This window comes from Lissotriton vulgaris, unplaced genomic scaffold (genome assembly GCF_964263255.1).
Source record: "Lissotriton vulgaris unplaced genomic scaffold, aLisVul1.2 SCAFFOLD_1186, whole genome shotgun sequence".
In the NCBI taxonomy this organism is placed as follows: Eukaryota; Metazoa; Chordata; class Amphibia; order Caudata; family Salamandridae; genus Lissotriton; species Lissotriton vulgaris.
Genome location: NW_028251468.1, coordinates 520371 through 532450, shown reverse-complemented (window position 1 = coordinate 532450; position 12080 = coordinate 520371).

Here is a 12080-nt window from a genome sequence, read left to right as displayed (position 1 = left end):
GGTGGGAGCCTGGACGCATCCCTGTCTTACCCCACGGTCCACGGGGAAAAAATCAGTGACGTCCCCCTGTGCTCCCCACCTAATCCTAGCGTAGTTATTTTAGTGCATACGCACGAGCAAAGTCAGTAGTTCGGGGCTTATTCCAAGATCGCGCAAAGCAATCCAAAGTTTTTGTCGGGGTACTAGATCAAACGCTGACTTCAGGTCAACGAAAACAGCATATAATGGGCCATTTGTCAAGGTTAAGTTTTTCCAGTACAGAGTTAAAAAATAGAATACCTGGTCCACGGAGCTTTTTAGTGGTCGGAAGCCAGCATGATACGGGGAGAGGATATCCTTATCATCTATCCAGGCTTGTATTTTATTTTGTATCATCCTGCCCATCAGTTTTTGTGCCGAATCGATAAGGCTGATGGGCCTACAATTACTTGGTAAAACCGTATCCCCCTTTTTGAAGACTGGTATAATCTCTGCACCCTTCCATGATGCTGGTATCATTGCTCCTTGTGCGATAGAATTCGCGAGCCATACAAAATATTTTCACCAGTTAGCCCGGTCAGATAAAAATACATCCGCCGGTATTCCATCAATTCCTGGCGCCCTACCTCTAGTTACCCCACCTCTAGTTACCCCATCCATTGCTACATTTACATCTTTCAATGAGAATATTCCATGGCTATAAAATACCCTTTTGGGGAACGAATGGGATGGTGGGGTCAGATTGTCAGCATATTGTGGTTTAAAAAAATCCACCCATGCTTCCTTTGCTACATGATTTTTTGGACACTCTGCAGTTTCCCCCTTCCCCATTTTAAAATGGTCCAAAACTCTTTCTGCTGTTTGGCTGCACAAGCCTTTTTAAGGTCTAACCATTGATTTTCATCCCACAGTCTTTTTGCCCTGGCTTGGGCTTTTCTATAATCATCCCTGGCCTTCAATACTCCTTCTTTAGTCCTCAGCGCTAGGCTGAGGTTCTGTCGCGCCTTTCTACAGGAGTGGTCATACCACCCTCCTTTTCTCTGGGGTCCAGCGCCCTTCCCCTGCTGCGTTTTTTTTAAGAAAAACCTCTGTAGGTTAGCAAAAAACTTAGGATGTGACTCTTCAATTAATTTGTTAAAATTTAATTCATTACAATGGTCCTGCAATCTGCTGACCTCTTTACCGACAACCTCCATTAAGTCCTGCATGTCCCCAGGCTTGTCCACCAGAGTTGCCCATTTAATGTGGCGGAGGTTATTAGTTGGGAGGACGTCTAGCGTCATGACACCCCTTTCCTGGTTAGATGAGCTTTTGCCTTGATCCAGATTAAAGAGCAAGCACAATGGATTGTGGTCGCTCTCCAATCTCGAAGTCACTTTCATATCTATTACTTTGTGCCAGTCTCTAACATCTACAAGAATGTAGTCTATCCGACTACTTGACCTCGTATTATCAAAGGTATGCATACCCTGAGGGTCTGAGGGGGTGCGGCCATTTACTGCCCTCAACCCCCTAGCCAAGCACAAGCTCTTCACCTGTATTGCCACCTCTGTCCATTTCTTTACCACTGGTAGATCCAGTTGAGGAACTCCCCATTTAGTATCTTCCTCTAGGGACAGTTTATTATCCTCAAGACCTAGTGGTTCTAATGTAGTATTCATGTCTTCCCCCACTAGGATAGTAAAATGTGTAGGAAGATTCTCTAAATCATTATCCAATGCAACTACCACGTCAGCGACTTTACCCCCTTGAGTTCCCCTGGCATAGATGTTATATAGGACCATATTTTGGCCATCGGCCCAAGTTATCACTATTGGGAGTAAATCACAGTTGTTAACAAGCCTCTCTTTAATGGTACATTGTAAGGATTGGCGTACCCATGTGGTTAAACCCCCTGAGGGCCGCCCTTTAGGATTCTTTTTCGCGGGGGCAAAGAAATTTAGGAAGCCCTGCCGAAAAACAGGGGTCACTGCCCAGGTTTCCTGTAGCATAATAACACCATGGCTGTCAATGAATTCACACCATTCGGGGGACTCTAATTTATGGTGAATTCCCGCCAGATTCCAAGAAATAAGTTTAAGGCTTGCTTTCGTCTGGGTAGTCCTCCCTTGTAAAGGTGTTGCCTGCAAAGAGTGGGTCAAAGGAAATGAGGGGCTACTTTCCCCATTACATACAATGGTGCGGGGAATCGGTGTCAAATGCCCTACAATACTAGGCGATTCCTCACTAGGACTGGATGTCTTACCATTACTACAATTTATTTCGATAAGCTTCACAGCGACATCTGTTCCCCTCTCTTGAATCTCTGCAGTGATATCCTTTTCTGTGCTCATCCGCCCTTTCAGTCAATCACACTCATTGAGACCAGAAAGGGCCGAGAACCTATTTTCCATCGGGATGCCCCAATTGTTCCTTATATCAAGGGGTTTACCTTTTTTTAATACAGGGTTCCATTTAGTTTTAAGCACTGTTGGGTTTAAAGTATTCCCCCCTTTTTTTGTATAGAAAAATCTAGCGTTAACGGGACTATTTCCGTGGATCTACGCTGGGGGGGTATATATTTGCTAGAATGTTTGGCAGCACTTCAGGATCAGAAAGGTGTAACACCACACAATCCCCCTTAAATTTTTTAGTGCCACCCCCGATCCATTCTACTCTTCTAGCTTTCCCTACTTCTTGCGCCAGCTGGTCCCTACCTCCCAGGGTAAAGGCCATGTTCCTTGATAACCAATGGAGTGATTTATTTAACAGGGAAGGGATGTTCTCTGCTTGCCCTGGTTCCAAATGGGGAACATTTGCCAAGACCAATATCAAGGGAGATGCCTCTACAATTAATTCTACAGGCCCCTTCTCTGAATTAAAATCTACCATTCTGTCCCTTTGACTCAGCCCTTCAGAATCACCAGTGTTGATATCTAAACCCCTAGAGCCCCCCCTCCCTAGATCAGTAGTCACCATGGGGATCAGGGGAGTGTTTTCAAGTAATTCTAGCCTAGGGGCAGTCTGGGTATTTTTGGATTCAACTATAAGTGTTTTCTGCTTAGGAGTGTTCGCTTTTTCTTCTATTGATTTTTGCAGAAGACCCCCCAGCCTATTCACCTCTTCCATGAGCTGGTCTATTTTACTTAGGAGAGGCTTAGTTATAGTTTTAATCTTGCTATCTAGGGCATTTAACAATTTCTTAAATTGGTCTTCATCCAAGTGTACCTTCCCTCCAGAAATTCCCCTTGTATCTTCACCAATATTTTCCAGGGGGGATGCATCTGCGCGTTTTTTACTTGAACGAAGTCCGCCCCGTTTTGATATGCTCTTCTCCCCTCCCTTAACTGCTCTTGGAGCTGGGACCGGTACTTGGGGCTCCTCTTCCAGCAGTATTATTTCTTCGTCAGGTATGCTCTCAGGAACTGAGTCAGCAATAGCTACTAGAAGCTGAGTTAGTGGGTTATTCTCCGGTGTCTGTAATACCTCGTTGCTAATGTCAAAAGCAGGAGTAGGTAGAGGCGTATTGTCAAATGGCAGTTCAGGTGAAAGGCTCAACCCCAGTGATGATCTCCTGTCATTGTTAATTTTTGCAACCTTCTGTACCATATAATTGTCTATGGTGTTAAGAGGGACAGTCGATTTTGCTTTAGACATGTTGAAGGGCAGCTTCTGGAATAACACCTAGATAGTTCCGTGATATACAAAACACGGGGAGGTATATCGGCAACTGCAGCTGTATTATAGGAGATGAAGACTTACTTGGAAATCTTGGCCAGAGTTCGGGGCCCTTTCCCTGTCTCTTCCTGCCGATGAGGGCCGTAGAGGGCCTGCCCTTTGCCCGGGCTTAGCCCCGGGCGTCCCTCTCGCGTCCCGCGAGGCGGGGTGCAGCGCTGCTTTTGTGCGCCTCCTGGCACTGTCGCGGTGTCACAGAGCGCGCCGCCGCGTAGGCTGCCGGGAATTGTAGTCCCGGAACGGCGGCGCGGTTTGTCAGTGTTAGGATGACTCCTGGCGGTGGCGGCGTGCTCACGAGTGACTGGCTGCCCCTGTGTGACTCCTGGCGGTGGCGGCGTCACTCCGGTAAGTGGCGGCTTTCCTCTGCTTCGCTCCATCCATTATGCTCATAGTCAAAGCCTGAATACCTGGATCAGTTCCTAATCAAATTTAACTTTATATGTCCTTGCCATTTTGAAATAGATTTACAAATGCCTCAGCACATGTAGAAGTTAAAGAGCAGAGCTGACAAGGAGGAACCCAGTGGTAGATCATCTGGTGCCCTTCATGTTGCTTTTTCCAGTGACACGTTGCATGCTCATTGGCTTTGTGAGGAGGAAAGAGCAGATTAATTCCAATTCAATATCAGATACCCCAACCCATTCACTTGCCTTAGAGAAACTGATAAGTATTCAGAGCGACTTGCCGACCTTCAGAGTGATGAGTGATGGGAACCTACTCTTTGATATTTGTCTTCATGATTTCTATACCTCTCATTGGTATGAACTCTAAATGATAGTTGTATGGATAGCTCTGCTGAAAAAGTGCAGGTTGGAGATCAGGTTGGAAATCAACTTGTAATTTGCCAGAATTGTTGTGTCTGCTCATCCTCAGTAGTACCATGTTGAAGGCAAATTCCGTGGAACTGAAGACAGTCTGCCTGATGAGGAACAAGATTTCTTTGTTGTTCATGTATGAAGCTGTACAAGAATCCAACTTTTGAGATCCAATCATGAGCCTGTCTCCTCATCCAATAGCTTGCAGAAGGAGAGCAAGCCATGTAGATGAGGTGGGATTACTGTTGGTTCAAGATTGCTACGGTAGTGTGGTGGAGTTCTGCTATTTTGGCTTTAAAGTGCACTGAACATTCCTCGCTGTGTTGTTGAAGGGACAATATTCAGAATGTCCTGCTTACACCATTTCGAAACTATGTTGAAGAAATCCCTGAATTCAGACAATTCTTAGTGTACTCCTGGCCACCTACAATTGTTCCAGGTTCCCTCGAGTACTATGTATGTGAAAATGTAAAACGTTTGCATTTCTAAAAGTGAAATGACCCAGTTTTATATTTTTTTGTACTGATTGGGGAAATATTACTCCATACAGAAAATAGTTCCCTTTTTGGGGCTGTTTTCTCTTCATTCATTCCCACCATGAATACAGGTTTATATATTGCCTCAACAGGAGTCGACTATCGGCAAAGTGGTGACGTTGCGCTTGTGTTTCCAGCCTGAAATGCCCACTTGTGTGGGCAGATTTACTTTAAAAATCATATTTGGTTGTACTTACAGAATTTGAAGGGTGGGTAAATCCATTTACAAATGCATATTCAAATTTTGTGAAGCACTAATGGAGATGAAGCACACAAAGGCCTTGATTACGATTGTTGATGTCCACGGACCAGCAGACTCGTGGTGGTGCGGTTATTATTAGGGCAATCGGGAGACCGCCACCGCTGCGCCACCACAAGTCTGCTGGTCCGTGGACATCCAGAATCCTAATCAAGTCCTTTGTGTGCTTCATCTTCGCGGCATCCCCAACAAGGGTGGTCGGGCTGCCATTGCCCTGTCGCAACTGCCAGGGAACTGCTGTTCCCTGACGGTGTTGCGGCGGTCATGAGGCAGTAATATGCTTGGCGGGACCGCCGTGGTCATGCAAAGCATATCACAAGCTTCCTCTCCGCCATGGTTTTCATGGCAGGGCCCCCTTGTGCCTCTGCGCCATGTGGATGCAGACAGAGGGGCACAACATGAGCCCCCCTATGTGCATGCACATCAGTTCCTGCACAGATTTTACAGTCCATGCCGGACAGGAACTGGTTTTGGCGTTCTCATTGCAGTGCCAATTTTCAGGGCACCGCCATGGAAACGTCAAAAGCAAAGCCCGCCAGACAGGAGGATACTCCTAAACTGGTGGGTGGTCTGACCACGGCTTTGGTTGTGCAGCTGTGGGGCGGACCGTGCGCCGTCCCGCCAAAGTCTTAATCAGGTCATAAAACTTAAGTGTGCAGAAAGGTTTATCGATTGGCCCATGTGGATTTGTCTGAAAATGCTCAGTTTCACACTGCAAAGGAGGGCTCAAAAAGCTTAAGGAGTTGCAAGACTGTAGAATCTTACGGGTCTGAGTGTAGAGTATTCAGTTACTCAGATATTTGTGTTTGGCACAATTGAGGTTTTATCTCTTCCAGCTCTCTGTTAGTCTGTTGGCCAGGGAATAGGACAACAGGAGGAGCAAGTCAGCTACCCACTTCCCCATTATCAAGCAGAGCTGCTCAGTGTCTTGAACAAACATTGGTGATTGTACACTCCCACCTAACACAGCATCAGTGCCAAGACTAAAGCGCCTCCTACTCCTATACTCACAGGAGTGTAAGAAACACAGCCCTCCCTTAGACAAGACCTTATATTGACAATAGTCAGGCCTTGTATTTTTAGAAGGAGATGAGGATTACTTACTGCACTCCTAGCATCCATGATAAGGAGCTGCGATTTCTCTCAATTAAACTGGTGCATATAGGGAAGCAGGAACGGTGCAACCTTTTTTTAGCATTCCTGGCAAAGTAGCATTTTCCCTGCTGTAACCCTCCCCGTGCACAAAAAGGCAATTTTAGGCTTATTTGGCACCACCGTAGGGAAGCAATGGAACTGTAGGTATAATATCTGTACCAACTTCCATACACACATTTTCTCACAGCTGTGTGTACCCACTCTATAAGAAATTACACAGCCCTTGAAAAGTTGGAGAAAATATAGTAGAACCTGCTCGTTTAGTAACAAATTATATATCTGACCCAGGAGCCTTTCACCTGGTCTACAATGTTTCTGTGTTAATAACATCAGCGGATGATAAACTGTTTTCATATCTGTAGCCTGCGAGAGAACTAAGGGCAACATTACAATTATCAGAGGCATTAGCAGCCCAGTTATAAAAACAAAAGCACAAACCATCTGCTTGCCAATTTAGTATGTCATTTGTTCGGTAGTTTAATTGTGCAATTTATTTTTTAATTGGTGAAGCCATTTCATAATTGATGCAATGCACAATAACAAAGCAAATTACCTACTGGACATTTTTAGGCATACAGTAAACAATGCGACTAAGAAGCCACAGGCAAGAAACTCACTGCATCTTCCTGCAACATCTTAAAATGCTGCATTCAGGCCATTCCTTGTTGCACTTGCTCATGAGGGTTTAACTGGCAGCTGCTAAGCACAAACAAACTCACCGATAAATGCACTCCACTTGTTTCCCCTTAGTATATTCCCATAGGTATATTGTAGGCTCTTGACGTAAAACGCCTTCTTGGTGGAAGTATTAACCCAGTGTGAAGTAGAGGAGAAAAAGGGTGTCTGTAGGTGAAGACCGCCAGAACAACACAGCATAAAGGTAATAGATGTAAATGTCATCACCAACTGCAAAGAAAGTAAAAGCTAGCTCCAGAAAAAACAGTGAGACTGTGTACATCTTTGAGGATAATTGCACCAAAATACTTGATTTCTTTCGCATGAGCGCCTTCATCGTTGTTTGAGTAGGTTGGTCATCCTAAGAGTTTGGGCCTTTGCAGGTGAGATAAGAGGATTGAAAGAAAACGTAGAACCAAGTGGAAGGTGGCAATGAGATTGGCAATAGAATTTTGTCGAACAGCGTTTCTTAACTTTTAACTTTTGTGGACCCCCACTGAATCAGGCTCTCCACATCACTGGAGTCAACTATCCAGGCTGAAGAAGGCTGATAGCCAGAAACCGGTCCTTGGATGCTTGACTCCGGTCTAGGAAAGACATGGCTTGGTAGTTCAGGCTGGACTGTTCCCATGAGGCACAGGGTCAAGGCTGATTTGCATATAGCCAGTGTCTGACCTAGGGTGGTGTGGAGTGCAAAAAAACGATGGATTTAGGCCCAGATCTTTGTACTGGGTGAATGTAAGACATTGTTCTGCGTTCTGTCCATCAACTGTGTTTTTTGTAATTTTCACCCTGAGTGGGCTGGGTATGCTCAGGCGTGAGTCCCAGGCTCTCCACATCACTGGAGTCAAGCTATCCAGGCTGAAGAAGGCTGATAGCCAGAATCCGGTCCTTGGATGCTTGATTCCGGTCTAGGAAAGACATGGCTTGGTAGTTCGGGCTGGACTGTTCCCATGAGGCACAGGGTCAAGGCTGATTTGAATATAGCCAGTGTCTGGCCTAGGGTGGTGTGGAGTGCAAAAAAACGATGGATTTAGGCCCAGATCTTTGTACTGGGGTGAATGTAAGACATTGTTCTGCATTCTGTCCATCAACTGTGTTTTTTGCAACCCCCACTGAATCAGTACTGAAAGCTGGGGACCCCAGCCTCAGCAGTTTCTATATTCTAAAACTCAACATAACACAAATAAAATACAAAACATTTAATTCACAAGAAAAATACAAACAATTGAATTTTAATGGGAATATTGAAGTTTTTCAAAATGTAGTTCTATTTCTATAAGATAAAGTGATATGCTAGACTGTAGCATATCACTTTGTTTTTTTGCTCCAATGTTATTTGCTCTTATTCTCAGAATATACCCTTTTTTCAATCGAAGCTACCAATCATTTGTGCCTATTTGCCATACTTGCATTGCCCCTATGATGGTACCAATCTATTTTTTTAGCCACCAATTTATTTTCCTTCAGATTTTCAGAGCATTTTAACATTTTAAAATTTACTTTTTTATACATGTTTTTTTTATTAATCTGCCAATAATATTTAATTTTCTAAACAGTTACTGATCCCCTGAGTAGACTTCATGCACCCTACGTTAAGAACCACTGGAGTAGAATTGTGGGAAAATTTGGCAATTATTTAGAGCCATACCAGAGACAAAGCTGACATTTAACAGGGTGTGTAGGAAATCAACCTTTTCAGCGTGGCCACCCTGCTATTTCCACCTTTTGCTGGATTCTATATTTTAGCTGGTTTTAGAACTCTTTGCACTTCACTCCTGCTAACTAGAAGTAAAATGTTTTTGCTCCCCATTTAAACATGATTGAATTGGCATATTCCCAATTTGTATATATAACTTACCTATAACTCCCAAGTATATGGTAGAAAGTGTACCCAGGGCCTGTATGTTAAATTTCACTAATGTACTGCAGCACCTATTGTGCCCTCAAGTACAGTGTAAGACATGGCTTTGGGCATACCAGTGTAGCCTGGCTGTGTACTCAAAGGCTAATTTTCGCTGTGGCAAGCCTGACTGTCCACTGTAGAAACCCAGAATATACATTAAAATCGTAATACTGACTCTCAGGAATGGGACTAGCTAGAAAAATAATTAAAGAACTATTTTTAATAGTTGTTAATACATTCCAATTCAATAATGAAGTTAGATTTTTAATATATACTAGGGAAAAGTAACTTTTAGTAAGTTACCATTTCCCTTCCTGAACCTCCTGTTGGGTACCTTTGCATTTGCTCTCCCACTTCTGGCAGCTAGTAATTAGCATGTGAAAAGGTGTGAAATGGGTGTGAAGTGCCTCCCAGGAGCACACAATACGCTGACCTGAAAGCACAGAGATGATTTCTCTGAACTTGACAGAATATGTAGGGTGGGGCTATGAGCACCCTTTTTGACATTACAGTGTAAAATTAAGTTTTACAGGTCTGCTGGGTTTACATATAATATTGGGGCAGACTGGAGAGGATGGGAAACAGGATGGCATAACAGTGCTTGTGTATTTACTGTTTGTTTGCTGGAAAATCCTGCTTTTTCTACCCAACTTGTGTCTCAAGGTTTATTGGGGCTACTTCAAATTGGGTTTATGTATTAGATGTGGGAGGACATTATGGTTACCATACTACACTCCCCATACAAACACACCTAGCCCTCAGATCCCAAGTTTAGTGTGGCCGAAGATTTTAGCCATCTTGAAACTGCCCAAAGTGGGTAGGGCTGGCCCTGGAATTTTTTACTCTTTTAGCTAAGGTGCTCCCTGGAGTAATTTCCACCCACTAGCTCGTGCCATGCAAAACTGTGGCATCTACAGGAACCCACTTCAGGACACGCCTGGACTGAGAAATATCAGAAGAGGACTGAGAGATATCAGAAGAGGACTGAATCTGCTATCTGCAACCTAAAAAATATCCTAAGGAACTGAACCTGCTCTCTCTTATATCCAGGGCAAAGTGGTGGACTCCAAGGTTCCTAAGGTTGACCTCCTGTTCAAGATACATGGACACATCAAGCTGCAGGAGGCCGTTTTCTGCAATTGCCCAGCTACTGTAACTGGACTGAACCCTGTTGATTGGCCTCTATCTGACACCTTTTGAGTCTCCAAGTGCCTTCCCTGAGGTAATGGGAGGCGTTAGAAGTGTACTCCTGTTATGGATTGGGATGTATAGGACTTAATTCAGAAGGTAAAATATTTGACCAGGATTACCCTGGTAGGTATATCTGACTGGCTGACTTCCATGGTGGCAGCGAAGCTACTTTGGAGGTCTTCTGTGGCACGCGTGTATGGGTGGGGGGACAAAAACGGCAAGCTTCTCCATCGACTGGCCACCTATCCGTTGACCAATCGTATTATCCCTGAGGTGCAGGACTTGAGTGGCGAGACCCAGCGGTGTCCAGTGGAAGTAGCTTTGCCACTTACTACGCCGCCCTTTACACCACACAGCCTCCGCGGCAGTCACTCCCCGACCTGCTCCGCCATGAGAAAATCTCTCTCCCGCGCCTTAACGAGACTGAGGTCAAGTTGCTGGACCTTCCGTTTACTCCTGAGGAGGTCAATGAAGCAATCTCCCACATGGCGGCTGGCAAGACTCCAGGTCCAGCTGGATTTCCTCAAGAATTCTACGCGGGCTACCGTGACGCGCTGGTGCCACATCTGATGGAGCTGTACGAGGAGGCGACCGACAAGGGCTCATTTTGCTTTGAAACCGATATGGCCACCATTGTGGTGATCCCTAAGTCTCAGCCTCCCTCGAAGCACTGTGCCAATTATCGGCCTATCTCTCTTATTAATACGGAGCTCAAGATCTTTGCTACCGTCCTGTCTAACGGCATGCGGCCACACTTGGCCAAACTGGTTCACCCTGACCAATGCAAATTCATGCCCTCGCGGGGTACCCGTCACTGCCTCAGTCATTTCCACCTCGCTCTAGCAAATCGCCAGTGCCTGACTCCATACTTGTCCCTCCTTCTTGTAGACTTCGAGCAAGCCTTTGATTCGGTGAACTGGTGATATTCAGAGGTTGTCTTGGCAGAAATGGATTTTGGGGAGCACTTCTGACAGTTTGTGAGCACGTTATACTGCCGCCCGAGGGCCCGAGTACTGGTCAACGGAGCCATGTCCCCACCCTTCCCTATCCGCAGAGGCACCAGGCAGGGGTGCCCCCTGTCACCCCTCCTCTTTGCCTCACAAGGGAACCTCTGGCTTGTCAGCTGCGCTCTGATTAACTTATCCAGAGGTGGAGATGGCCTGGGTTCGGCGAAGACAAAATTGCCCTCTACGCCGATGACGTCCTTCTATACCTGGCTGAGCCTACGCATTCGGGACCCTGGTGCCTACCAGCACTGACCCTTTTTGAGCAAATTTCTGGCTTCTGACTGAACTCTGCCAAATCCGTACTGGTCCCCCTTCACCTTTCACAGGAGTACTTCGACTGGCACTGATACCCCTCTGGCGGCAATCCTTCAAGTATCTCAGGATCTGGGTGGTCCTCCTCCCTGATCTCACCTGGGCGCTTAATGTGGCCCCAATAGTGAAGAAGGCCCGGACCGATCTCCTCCGGTGGCATTTGTTGCCCCTAAACCCTACGGGCAAAATAGCCTTATTTAAGATGATGATCACTATATGATTCAATGCCTATTAGATTTCCTATTTGATTCTTGTTGTGATCTGTTACCTACCTTTCCCTCAAATTGTAAAGCGCTCTGATATATAAAACTTTATAAATAAATATTACCCAGGTTCCTATATATGCTCCAGAATGCACTCCTTCTCTTCTCCCGTGCATGGTTCAGAGAAATGGATAGCCTGGCTGTCAAGTTTATCTGGCGAGTCGGAGGCCCTGACTGGCCCTTGCGCAGTGTCGGATTTATGATGGCGGTCAGGGGATCACTGACCTGTATCTTTATTATCTGGCGATCCGCCTTCTTATAGTGCACG